This window comes from Poromitra crassiceps, assembly GCF_964638095.1.
Source record: "Poromitra crassiceps genome assembly, chromosome: 11".
NCBI classification, from domain to species: Eukaryota; Metazoa; Chordata; class Actinopteri; order Beryciformes; family Melamphaidae; genus Poromitra; species Poromitra crassiceps.
The window spans coordinates 8054678-8068160 of NC_139643.1; the positions used below are offsets into that span (position 1 = coordinate 8054678).

Consider the following 13483-nt stretch of genomic DNA (forward strand, 5'->3'; position numbering starts at 1 on the left):
GATTCCAACGATTCTCGATTCCAGAATCTAGAATCGATTCTCAATTATGTAGTTTTATATTGCAATAACACACAAAGGTAAATCTAAGACAAAAAATGACAAATGTATTAATGCTGAACTTCAAATTCAACTTCTGAAGTATTACAGTGATGGCCTAAATTCATTTTGCAATATGAGTGTGTTAATTTAAGCATACGTATCAGTAAGTGGCACGGGATTCTCAAAGCCTGTGTTGAGGGTCATACGAACAAAAATGCACTCTTGAAGCTAAAAAAAATCCAAAACCAACAAGTTAATTATTTACATTTTTACTTCAATGTAGAACAGTCATTTCTTACACATGAGATTACTTTTAGCCTTTTAGTCATAACGATTATTGAAAGATATTCCATATTCCAGACTGAAATGTTATAACAGAAGTGGAGTATTGGCCAGAATGACATGAACATTTGGACACTTATTCAGCCGGTATCTTGCATGTTGCGTTCAGGTGCACTGTAAAAAAAAAAAAAAAAAAAATGTGTTCATCGCGCATTTTAATATCGCGATGACGATGAAAATACGATGAATCGTGCAGCCCTAGTATCCACCCACTTTCAACACCTAGAGGTGGGTAGTCTGGTGTAGTGGGGGGAAGTTCTCAGACTGAGAACTGAGTCGACAAATCAACAGGCTTCTCTCGTGGCCTTCTTGTCATAGCTGCAAGTACAATAAGCCAACACTAGAGTGTGACAGAGTCCACACCAAAACAAACATGTACAGCATATCCTCACAAATGTCATGCAGGCCTTCAACAAATAGCCTAATCTGTAAAGACCAAACCTTAGTGTAAAGTCAGATAGAGTAGCCTAATATTATGAAATGTGCATAATACCCCCCCCCCCCCAAAAAAAAAAGAGGAAGAAGAAGAAGAAGAAGAAGAAGAAGAAGAAGAAGAAGAAGAAGAAGAAGAAGAAGAAGAAGAAGAAGAAGAAGAAGAAGAAGAAGAGGAGGAGGAGGAGGAGGAGGAGAAAAAGAAGAAGAAGAAGAAGAAGAAGAAGAAGAAGAAGAAGAAGAAGAAGAAGAAGAAGAAGAATGAAAGATGAAAGATGAAAAAATTATAAAAGTATAAGAGAAAACTGTGATGGAAGATGTCTATTCATATACAGGGTCCCTCTCTGTTTCAGCTTCTAACTCAGGAAGGAGGTACAGGGTCCCCCTCTGTAAACACAATCGTTATAGAAACTCGTTTATCCTTCAAACGATCAAGCTTATTAATGAGAATAGGGGGGGAATGAATAGCGTGATATGGGCATAGCCTACGAGATACACATTCATGTATCTATAATGATAGATTAATGTCTGTAAAACTGTATATGTGTTTACAGTTTGTATGTGAGCTCATGTGCAAAACAAATCAGCATTTATTATATTAATTAGTGAAAGGATTTCAACAAAGGAAATAAAGAAAAAAATAGAACCGTTCCTGTTTTAACCAACCTTCATGGCTATTTGAGTATAGATTTCTAAGTTTACAATGAATAAATAAATAAATAAATTAATTAATTAATTCCACACGTCTCTTTGAGCACTAAGGTGTGCTGTGTGCAACGGAGCTGCTATTTTTATAGGCTTTTTTTTATTCAATTAAAACTACGCCCGCCCTCCTGTTCACGAGCATTTTCAGGTGCACAAGCTCAGAGCTGGATAAAGAAATCCCAAATTGACAGACCCAGCTGATAACCGGCATCGTGGTACAGAATAGCGCGATTGCTTTGATCTGGTTAAGCCAAACCAGATCAAGGGACAGATCCTGGATCTGTTTATCCTCCATTCGTGGTATGGGCCTCTGTTTTCATGCTAATGTAGGTTATTTAGGATGCTGTATTTAAACTCAGTTATGGAAATAAACAAACCCTTCAACAACAACAAAGAATTCTGACAGGGATAATTCCCATAGTGTGTGTAACACATCACTTTACAGAGGTTACACCTCCCAACACCATAGGCCATGCTAGCCTATTGTTTTTACTGCTGTAGCATGTAGTACACCCACTCCCAACACAAGCAAGGGCTATCTGCTCAGACAATGCCCATCCGCTGTGCTCTGAATATGAGCTGCTTCCATCTGGCCTTCGTCTTCGTGCTCCCTTGGCTAAGAAAAATAGATATAGGAATTCCTTTGTGCCTGCTTCGATTCGAGCTTTAAATGCTACTTAAGAGAATAATAGAACATCTATACAGTACAGTAACGTAACATCTATTTGATGTTTTTATTTATTTTGTGTTATATACAATAGTTATATTGTAGCATTTACTTTCTGTAATATGTAGCGCTGTGTGGCTAAGTCTCCTTAGACTGCCTTGCATTTGCACCTATCGCATTTGCACTTATCGGCCTCTAATGCACTTTAAAAACTACACTGGCACTTTTGAACTGAACTGCTACTTTGCACTATGTCGTGGTCTATTGTGTCTTCATTTTGTTTTTATGGTTTTATGGTTTTATGGTTTTTATGGTTTTATGGTCTATTTGTGTCTGCACTTTGTGTTTCATGTTTTTATTTCGAGTCTTGTGTGATTTGATGACTGTTTTGTTTTTGCTCTGCTGCAACCCAAAGTGCCCTTCTGGGACATATGAATAAACTTGAACTTGAACTTGAACTTGAACACCACCCACATCCCCCTAGCCACCCCACCTACTCACCCCAGGAACCCTGACGCGCTACAACCTTCCTATCCCCTTTTCCATAGCCCTGCCCCCCTGGCTTTGCATTGTTCTGCTTCATCATTAGCAAGTGCCACAGAACATCTGCAATCTGCCTTTGATGTTATTCAGAATAATCTTCATCAATTGAGACTTGTGCTAAATTCTGACAAGACTAAAATGATGTGCTTTTCAAAATCAAAGAAGACAGAGGATGGCTGTCAGATTGTTACACTAAATAAGAAAGTGATTGAACGAGTTTCTGTCTACAAATACCTTGGTTTTTACTTGGAAGAAAATTTGTCTTTTAAACACCATATTGAGTGTCTTACAAAGAAACTCCGGGTGAAACTGGGTTTCTTTTATAGAAACAAGGGTTGTTTCTCCTTTAGTGCGAGAAAAAGGCAACGTTTCTGTCGATACTGGACTATGGTGATATCTTATACATGCATACAAATCTTTCTTCTCTGAAAATGCTGGATTCAGTGTATCATGCAGCATTAAGATTTGTAACAGACTCAGGTTTTCGTACTCATCACTGCATCTTATATGAGAGTGTTGGTTGGCCTTCTCTGCATAATCATAGATTGGAACACTGGTATTGTTTTCTTTATAAGGCCATTCTGTGTGACTTGCCTCCTTACTTATGTTCCCTCTTGATTCCTAAAATCACCACCAGGAGTAATCTCTGGTCCGATGGACAGATTTTGTATGTCATTCCTCGGACGAGGACGGTTTTTGGTGAAAGTGCTTTTAAAGCATTTGCACCCTCGTCCTGGTGTCAATTACACAGGGATTTTAAACTGGATTATCTACCAAGTATGGAGCAGTTTAAAACTAGAATTAAGGAGTATTTGAGTAGTGAATGCACATGTCCTAATAGAGAGGTCCAGTAACGAGTCCGGAAATCATCGATGCTAACAGCCCTGGTTTTTCACAGTTTTCGCCTATGGGAGTTTTGAATGGGTTTTTGGCGCGATGCTTCTAATAATCTCTCTGGGCAACGCTGGCTTAATCAAACGCGAACCAGTGTTTAGTAACATCATCTTCACACATGAAGACCACTTTTATGAGTTTTGAAGCTTTTACATGCCGTTAAACGGGCGGCTAGCTAGCAAACGGCTAAATGAGACTACACTGCTGAGTCGATGTGGATATATACGTCAATAACGTCATCACTTCAAACGACGAACATGGAAATTCTCTTTCCCTCACCTGGTTCAGCCCCGTTCAGCCCGGGGTAATCAGTGCACACATCCAACAACAGTCCAGGTTGACTGCTGACGTGACGTGAAGCCTATGCGACAGTGTGTAGTTCTGGATTAGCTTAGCTCGAGCATTTTACTTCTAGGGCTCGCATTTACGCTACAAAACTCATGAAAGTGGTCCTCATGTGTGAAGATTATCCCGCTGAACCTTGGTTCGCATTTGATTAAACTTGCGTTGCCCACAGACATTATTTGAAGCATCACGCCAAAAACCCATTCAAAAATCCCATAGACAGAAACAGTGAAGGAAGTTCGGGACTTCCGCATTCAGCCTACAAAAATACGTCATCCCTGGACCTCTCTATACTGAACGGTGATGCTTATGATGTACTGATGTGGCTTGCACTCAGTTCTGTAACTGGTTTTATGTTGTTTTTGTTTTTGCTTTTTTTTCTCTCATGTGTATTTTATGTGAAACTATTTGTGCTGCTGTCCTGGCCAGGACCTCCTTGCAAAAGAGATTCTGAATCTCAATGGGTTTTTTCTTCCTGGTTAAATAAAGGTCACTAACTAACTAACTCCTCCACCACCCACATCCACCTAGCCACTACTCCTACACACCCTTCGAATACCTAGGCCCAACACCCTTCACTATATGTCCGTGAGTGAGTGTCCTGACTTCATCATCTTCTGACCCCGGCCTGGCCTGCTGGCCAGCGCAATGGGAAAATTGTATTGAGCATCTACTCACTTTGTAGAGTAAAGCATTGTGGGCACTGAGAGGGACTTCATGCCTCATGGCTCATGGTGCATTCATGTGCACCTTGTAAACTTCAAAATCTATACTCGAATAGCCATGAAGGTTGGTTAAAACAGGAAAGGTTCTATTTTTTTCTTTATTTCCTTTGTTGAAATACATAGCCTACATCTGTCATTATTTATTTTTCTTTCACTAAAGCATCTTTAATAATTAGATAGCCTACTAAACATCACAACAATATCCCTTCAGTTCTACAGAGGCAGTTTTTGAAATGTCCATAAAAAGATCAAATCAAATTGTGATCAGCAACTCCATCATATTCATGTCCCCAGATAGCTTAGCTCTGTGATCATTCTCATGTTGTTTTACTGCAGCGCTTTTTTAAATAGTTAAATGTCAAAGTCCTGCTTGTTATAGTCACAAGATCTGGCAACACTGAGGGGAGGAGCAAACATTGCCGAGGGGAGGAGCAAACATGTGTGTGGAAGTGCTGCTGAGTGAGTGAGAGAGCAGAGCAGAGCAGGAGGCAGGAGCAACGGGAGCTGCGCAGGGTGAGTGTTTAATATATGACAACATAAATCATTTTTATTAAACATTTGACTGTAACAGACTATGACCCTGCACTGTACAGGGAACAAGAGTCAGCATTAACACAACAGTAGCCTACATCAGCTTCCCACTAAATAAAACAAATGCATGAAAAAAGTACTGATTTAGGCTACATAAGGGCCATGGCCTATATTCACAAAGCTTCCTAATAGGCTACTAAGAGTTGGCCATATAGCGTTGATATTCACATTCTCTAAGACCTTACCCTTAAAATAACTGATCAAATCCTATAATAAATAAAGATCAAAGTAATTTAACTGTAGTCTATAAAGAGGAGGCCTTTTCTGAGTTTCTTAAGATAGAGCACAAAATGGATGACAGACTAGACTGAGAAGCAGGAAATGTGAGCAGGTTTGGGAAGTAACTGATTACATCTAATCTGGTTACTGTAATAGGATACAAAGTTAACTGTAATCCCTTACAGTTGCAGAAAAAAGATGTAATCGAGATTACAGTTACATTTAGTGAAAAATGGGGATTACTAGCAGGATTACATGTATTGTATATTCTATTTATTGTATATTGTATCTTTACCCAAGTGGCTGACAGCTGTGTACATATTGACTCTTCCTATTGTCTACTTTATGTTTGATATCTATGGTGCAAATAAATGAAACATAAAACCACTGGAGAGGGGAAAACTCACTTGAAAAAACACACTCAGTTGGCTTTTAAAAAGGACCAGTGCACCCAAAATAAATAAATAACTACAAACCAGATCATCAGTGCACTGTAATGGAAATATTGTTATTGTTGAGAAACAGACAACACTAGATTGGATGAATGCCTGCTGTAACCAACACATGATTTTTTTTGTCATCCTGAGGAGCATGCCCCCAGACTCCATTAGTCAAATGCAGGAAATGTGTTCAAAAGTAATCCAAAAGCCACGGAAAGTAATCAGTTACATTACTTTGATATTGTGATACTTGGATCACGTTACCGATTACAATTTTTAACAGGTAATTAGTAATTGTATCGGATTCCATTTTTAAAGTAACCCTTCCAACCCTGGCAGTGACTGCATCGTGCATGTTTGATCTAGTTAAGCTGCATTCCCACTCAACAAAGTCATGTTACACCGCCACCTTCCATGCAGGAAGATAAAGGAGGCCACGAGTTGAGTCATGTCCACCTCGTGCCTGAGGGCGGGGCCAGTCGTACTCAATCATAACTTAAAACATTGTTTCAATAAAGCATTTAGATTCATACTTCAAGTTTGAAGTGAAATAAAGCTAAAGGAAAGGACATAAGATAAAGAGATAACCTTTCTGTTATAAACTATTAAATAAATGGGTATATGGGTATATAGTCTAATCTGTAAACACAAAACCTAAAGTGTAAAGGCAGATAGAGTGGCCTAATATATGCACAATGAACGTAACACTTAAACTTAACTGATCAACTTAAAGGAGAATTTCGGTTTTTTTGAACCTGGAGCCATTTCCTGGCATTAATTATGAATTGGCCACTCACCTAGCGATGTCTGCAGCGTTTCTGGGCGTCCTAGCGTTGTTTTGAGATCAATATCGTCCAAGTCAGTGTAAAATGGAGTTGATTTGGGGCCAAGTGGTAGCCTGTATTTCCTGCATCTAAATAGCTATTTTTCTTCCCGTTTTCGCCACATATCGCCATAATCAGATCCGTCAACATCCAGCCGAGTGTTATTTCACCCCAGGCTGTTTCCTGGACTGCACACGGATCAAATTACCTCAAACGTGATCTAGGTCACCAAGTCTCGTGAAGTCCCGTGATACTTTCCTGTCGACTGGCCAAATACAGGCAGGACGCTTTGCGGTCGTGGTTTTAGCGTAACCTATGTGGGGTTTGGCGTAACCTATGTGGGGTTTGGCATAACCTTCGTTATTTCGAATCCCACATAGGTTACGCCAAACCCCACATAGGTTACGCTAAAACCACGACCGCAAAGCGTCCTGCCTGTATTTGGCCAGTCGACAGGAAAGTATCGCGGGACTTCACGAGACTTGGTGACCTAGATCACGTTTGAGGTAATTTGATCCGTGTGCAGTCCAGGAAACAGCCTGGGGTGAAATAACACTCGGCTGGATGTTGACGGATCTGATTATGGCGATATGTGGCGAAAACGGGAAGAAAAATAGCTATTTAGATGCAGGAAATACAGGCTACCACTTGGCCCCAAATCAACTCCATTTTACACTGACTTGGACGATATTGATCTCAAAACAACGCTAGGACGCCCAGAAACGCTGCAGACATCGCTAGGTGAGTGGCCAATTCATAATTAATGCCAGGAAATGGCTCCAGGTTCAAAAAAAACGAAATTCTCCTTTAACTTATTCATTATTCCCTGATCTGACACCCCCCCCACCCCCCACCCCCCACCCCAAAGAAGAAAAATGAAAATGAAAAAGAAAACTGTGATGGAAGATGTCTATTCATAGATTACATGAATGTGACACCGTTTTGTAAATCAGAATCAGCTTTATGTATGTGGACATACAGGGAATTTGACACCTGTATCCACCTTATTTTTGAATGCCCCACTGTAAAAAATAATTGTGCGTACAAGGTCCGGTTTAAGTGACTTATTGTTGCAGCTTGCCATTTCCTAAATGGTATTCTACTTGATTTGAAAAGATGGCCACCTACACTCAGTGCCTTGTACCCTGGCTGAATTGAACATAACTTGGCCAATAAGTATTTAACATACAAAATAAAACAACCCGTAATATCTTAATTTTATGTAGAATGCAGAGGACATGTAACTGTTTAGTTAAACTTGCATTCCAGGAATATTGTGCTCTAAAGATGACGATAGTGGCTCGAGACTGTTTCGTCCTGAAACCCACACGCTTTGCGGTGGTGGTTTTAGCAGAACCTATGTGGGATTCGAGGCGTAACCTATGTGGGATTCGAGGCGTAACCTATGTGGGTTTTAGCGTAATTTATGTGGGATTCGAGGCGTAACCTATGTGGGGTTTGGCGTAACCTATGTGGGATTCGAAATAACGCATCCGAGATATAAAACGTTACGAATATAGCCACGTTATAAACAACAAACTAACGCTGGTGGTCCGTATGGAAACAGTGTTACTCGAAATGGTTAAAAGTTCTATCAATTTGGTAATTTAGTGGTGTTTTACTGCCATGTAACATAACTAACTAGCGGCTAATATTAGCTGCGCTCTTAAAGGGATATTTATCGACGAGATGTTTGCCAAGCTGGACCTGATTAGTGATTTGCTCCGTTCGCCCAGACGGGTGTCAAGCTGTCAGCAACAAGGCTGGGAGGATCACACCCGAAGAAGCACCCATCAGCAGATCAGGCAAAAATGGCCACCAAAAATAAGGTGGATACGTTGCTCTCAATGTACAAAGGAAAAAAGAAAAGGTGTGCATACAAGCTAAAATTAACAAACAAGGACAGCGATCATATATAAAGCAAGTTAGCTGCTATTTATGTGATATACAATGTGTGTGATGTAGAGCTATAAATATGTATATAAGAAGGAATAAAAATACAATCTAATTGTATACCTATACGGTCTAGTATATGTAAACCACACTGGATTATAAACAAGGCTATGATTCAGATATTGCACCGTTGTTTACAGTTATTGAGACACAGCTTTTGGACAGTTATTACACAGTTATTGCACAGTTAACATGTTTCACCTTAGAGTTGAGAAAATTGAACTCATTGAAAGTGTGTATTTTTGTAATGACCTTGTTTGATCAATGCTTCATTGAGTCTGTTCTTACTTATTGCTGTGTGGCCTGGTTTGGTTTGGTTGCCTCACACTGTCCAGTAAAAACAGGCTGACAAAGCTTGTCAAAGTGGCTAGTAAGGTGATCAGGGTGCAGCAAGTCCAGCTTCAGGACATTTACTTTAAACAGGAATAGGCCAAACTTTTTCTAGACTGTCCTGACCATCCACTTTATCAGGAGTTTGATCTCCTCCTCTCTGGCCGCCGTTTTAGAATGCCAAAAACAAGTCTCCTTTATTCCTGTTGCTTTGGAGAGCCTGGCCTGCTGGCCAGCGCCGTGGGAAGAATTTATTGAGCGTCTACTTGCTTTGTAGAATAAAGCATTGTGGAGACTGAGAGGGACTTCATGGCTCATGGTGCATTCATGTGCACCTTGTAAACTTCAAAATCTATACTCGAATAGCCATGAAGGTTGGTTAAAACAGGAAAGGTTCTATTTTTCTCTTTATTTCCTTTGTTGAAATACATAGCCTACATCTGTCATTATTTATTTTTCTTTCACTAAAGCATCTTTAATAATTAGATAGCCTACTAAACATCACAACAATATCCCTTCAGTTCTACAGAGGCAGTTTTTGAAATGTCCATAAAAAAGATCAAATCAAATTGTGATCAGCAACTCCATCATATTCATGTCCCCAGATAGCTTAGCTCTGTGATCATTCTCATGTTTTACTGCATCACTTTTTTAAATAGTTAAGTGTCAAAGTCCTGCTTGTTATAGTAACAAGATCTGGCAACACTGAGGGGAGGAGCAAACATTGCCGAGGGGAGGAGCGAACATGTGTGTGGAAGTGCTGCTGAGTGAGTGAGAGAGCAGAGCAGAGCAGGAGGCAGGAGCAACGGGAGCTGCGCAGGGTGAGTGTTTAATATATTACAACATAAATCATTATGATTTAACATTTGACTGTAACAGACTATGACCCTGCACTGTACAGGGAACAAGAGTCAGCATTAACACAACAGTAGCCTACATCAGCTTCCCACTAAATAAAACAAATGCATGAAAAAAGTACTGATTTAGGCTACATAAGGGCCATGGCCTATTCACAAAGCTTCCTAATAGGCTACTAAGAGTTGGCCATATAGCGTTGATATTCACATTCTCTAAGACCTTACCCTTAAAATAACTGATCAAATCCTATAATAAATAAAGATCAAAGTAATTTAACTGTAGTCTATAAAGAGGAGGCCTTTTCTGAGTTTCTTAAACAGAGCACAAAATGGATGACAGACTAGACTGAGAAGCAGGAAATGTGAGCAGGTTTGGGAAGTAACTGATTACATCTAATCTGGTTACTGTAATCAGGATACAAACAAGTTAACTGTAATCCCTTACAGTTGCATCAAAAAGATTACAGTTACATTTAGTGAAAAATGGGGATTACTAGCAGGATTACATGTATTGTATATTCTATTTATTGTATATTGTATATTTACCCAAGTGGCTGACAGCTGTGTACATATTGATTCTTCCTATTGTCTATTTTATGTTTGATATCTATGGTGCAAATAAATAAAACATAAAACCACTGGAGAGGGGGAAAAACACGCTTGAAAAAACACACTTAGTTGGCTCTTAAAAAGGACCAGTGCACCCAAAATAAATAACTAGAAACCAGATCATCAATGCACTGTAATGTAAATATTGTTATTGTTTTATTATTAATGAGAAACAGGCAACACTAGATTGGATGAATGTCTGCTGTAACCATCACTTTTTTTTTTGTCATCCTGAGGAGCATGCCCCCAGACTCCATTAGTCAAATGCAGGAAATGTGTTCAAAAGTAATCCAAAAGCCACGGAAAGTAATCATTTACATTACTTTGATATTGTGATACTTGGATCACGTTACCGATTACAATTTAAACAGGTAATTAGTAATTGTATCGGATTACATTTTTTAAGTAACCTTTCCAACCCTGGCAGTGACTGCATTGTGCATGTTTGATCTAGTTAAGCTGCATTCCCACTCAACAAAGTCATGTTACACCGCCACCTTCCATGCAGGAAGATAAAGGAGGCCACGAGTTGAGTCATGTCCGCCTCGTGCCTGAGGGCGGGGCCAGTCGTACTCAATCATAACTTAAAACATTGTTTCAATAAAGCATTTAGATTCATACTTCAAGTTTGAAGTGAAATAAAGCTAAAGGAAAGGACATAAGATAAAGAGATAACCTTTCTGTTATAAACTATTAAATAAATGGGTATATGGGTATATAGTCTAATCTGTAAACACAAAACCTAAAGTGTAAAGGCAGATAGAGTGGCCTAATATATGCACAATGAACGTAACACTTAAACTTAACTGATCAACTTAACTTATTCATTATTCCCTGATCTGACACCCCCCCCCCCACCCCCCACCCCAAAGAAGAAAAATGAAAATGAAAAAGAAAACTGTGATGGAAGATGTCTATTCATAGATTACATGAATGTGACACCGTTTTGTAAATCAGCATCAACTGTATGTAGGCTATGTGGACATACAGGGAATTTGACACCGGTATACGTTGCTCTCAATGTACGTACAAAGGAAAAAAGAAAAGGTGTGCATACAAGCTAAAATTAACAAACAAGGACAGCGATCATATATAAAGCAAGTTAGCTGCTATTTATGTGATATACAATGAGTGTGATGTAGAGCTATAAATATGTATATAAGAAGGAATCAAAATAAAATCTAATTATATAACTATGTACAGTCTAGTATATGTAAACCACACTGGATTATAAACAATGCTATGATTAAGATATTGCACCATTGTTTACAGTTATTGAGATACAGCTTTTGGACAGTTATTACACAGTTATTGCACAGTTAACATGTTTCACCTTAGAGTTGAGAAAACTGAACTCATTGAAAGTGTATATTTTTGTAATGACCTTGTTTGATCAATGCTTCATTGAGTCTGTTCTTACTTATTGCTGTGTGGCCTGGTTTGGTTTGGTTGCCTCACGCTGTCCAGTAAAAACAGGCTGACAAAGCTTGTCAAAGTGGCTAGTAAGGTGATCAGGGTGCAGCAAGTCCAGCTTCAGGACATTTACTTTAAACAGGAATAAGGCCAAACCTATTCTAGACTGTCCTGACCATCCACTTTATCAGGAGTTTGATCTCCTCCTCTCTGGCCGCTGTTTTAGAATGCCAAAAACAAGTCTCCTTTATTCCTGTTGCTTTTGAGAGGCTATAATCCCTGTTCTATGCAGTTGTATGCATTGTATTATGTTTTATTTTCATTATTATTATTTATTTTACATATTGCTTCTGCAGAATCTGCACAGCACTTTAATTACCTTAATGACTTGATATAGAGTTTTATGTATTTTTGACTTGAGCTGATCACTACTGGAGTTACTGTGTTATGATGATGCTTGAGCTGATCACTACTGGAGTTACTGTGTTATGATGATGCTTCAGCTGATCACTACTGGAGTTACTGTGTTACGATGATGCTTGAGCGGATCACTACTGGAGTTATTACTGTGTTATGATGATGCTTGAGCTGATCACTACTGGAGTTACTGTGTTATGATGATGCTTGAGCTGATCACTACTGGAGTTAATACTGTGTTATGATGATGCTTGAGCTGATCACTACTGAGCCCTGTACTACGAAACTAGTTTAACAGATCCGCAATAAGTCCCTTTGATCTGGTTTGACTGAACAGGATCAAAGCTATCTAGTTAACTGATACTACGACGCTGGTTTTTTACTAGGTAAGTGGACCTGGGATCTGCCTGTGCACGCGCACGTTTTTCGCTCGTGCACAGGCGCGCGTCCACGCGAAAGAGGTGCGCTAGCCAATCAAATTATGAACAGCTGAGTTGATCCACGCCCACACCCATTTCCTCGTTCCATGAAAGCGCAGTGCATGATCAGAGTTTTAGCGGATATTTAATGTATCCGCGATTTAATGTCAGAATGAAAATCCGCGTTGGATAGTCTGCTGAAGGGCTGTCTAAAGCAGCAGCTTGTATTCACATCAGTCATTTGATTTACTTCGATCAGCGATTTCTGTCTGATACAGCTGCATACATTGATACAGCAGCAACAAATGTAATCTCAGTCTATACATTTCCACAATCTGCAGCCTATTTAGACCATAGATTTAGAAACGCATGCTCAATGAATAATGATCTCTATCACTCATGTGTGTGGTTGCACTGATCGAATAATTCATATATAAAATAGCCTAGTATAAAGCCTAATAGCCTACTATAAAAGAGAAAACTGCTGAACTGAATTGAGATGATGCGGATTTTCTGGCATGTAGGAGAATATCACCCTCACTCCATTTGAGGGTCCATTCATGATATGCGCCGCGGTGATTAATAGTGATCATATTTCTCCACGCATCGTTGAGCTGTTAAGACATAAAGTGGTAAGTAGGCTTAATTTAATTATGTAGCCTACAGAGCCACAAATGTTTTTCTTGTTATATTCTCAGTTGACTGCAATCTATTTTTCA

At 39.3% G+C, this 13483-nt stretch overlaps 1 protein-coding gene across 2 annotated transcripts in view; it reads left to right on the forward strand.

Annotated features, from left to right (window-relative positions):
- Positions 1-9842: 9842 nt before the first annotated feature.
- LOC310785639 (uncharacterized protein) overlaps positions 9843-13483 on the forward strand; it is a 57407-nt gene continuing 53766 nt past the window's right edge. Inside the window, exon 1 of one of the 2 annotated variants that reach the window (XM_083646783.1) lies at positions 9843-9870. The gene's annotated coding sequence lies outside the window, so the exon portion shown is untranslated. The remainder of the gene's footprint in view (positions 9871-13483) is intronic. The other variant, XM_083646784.1, reaches the window with a different exon arrangement.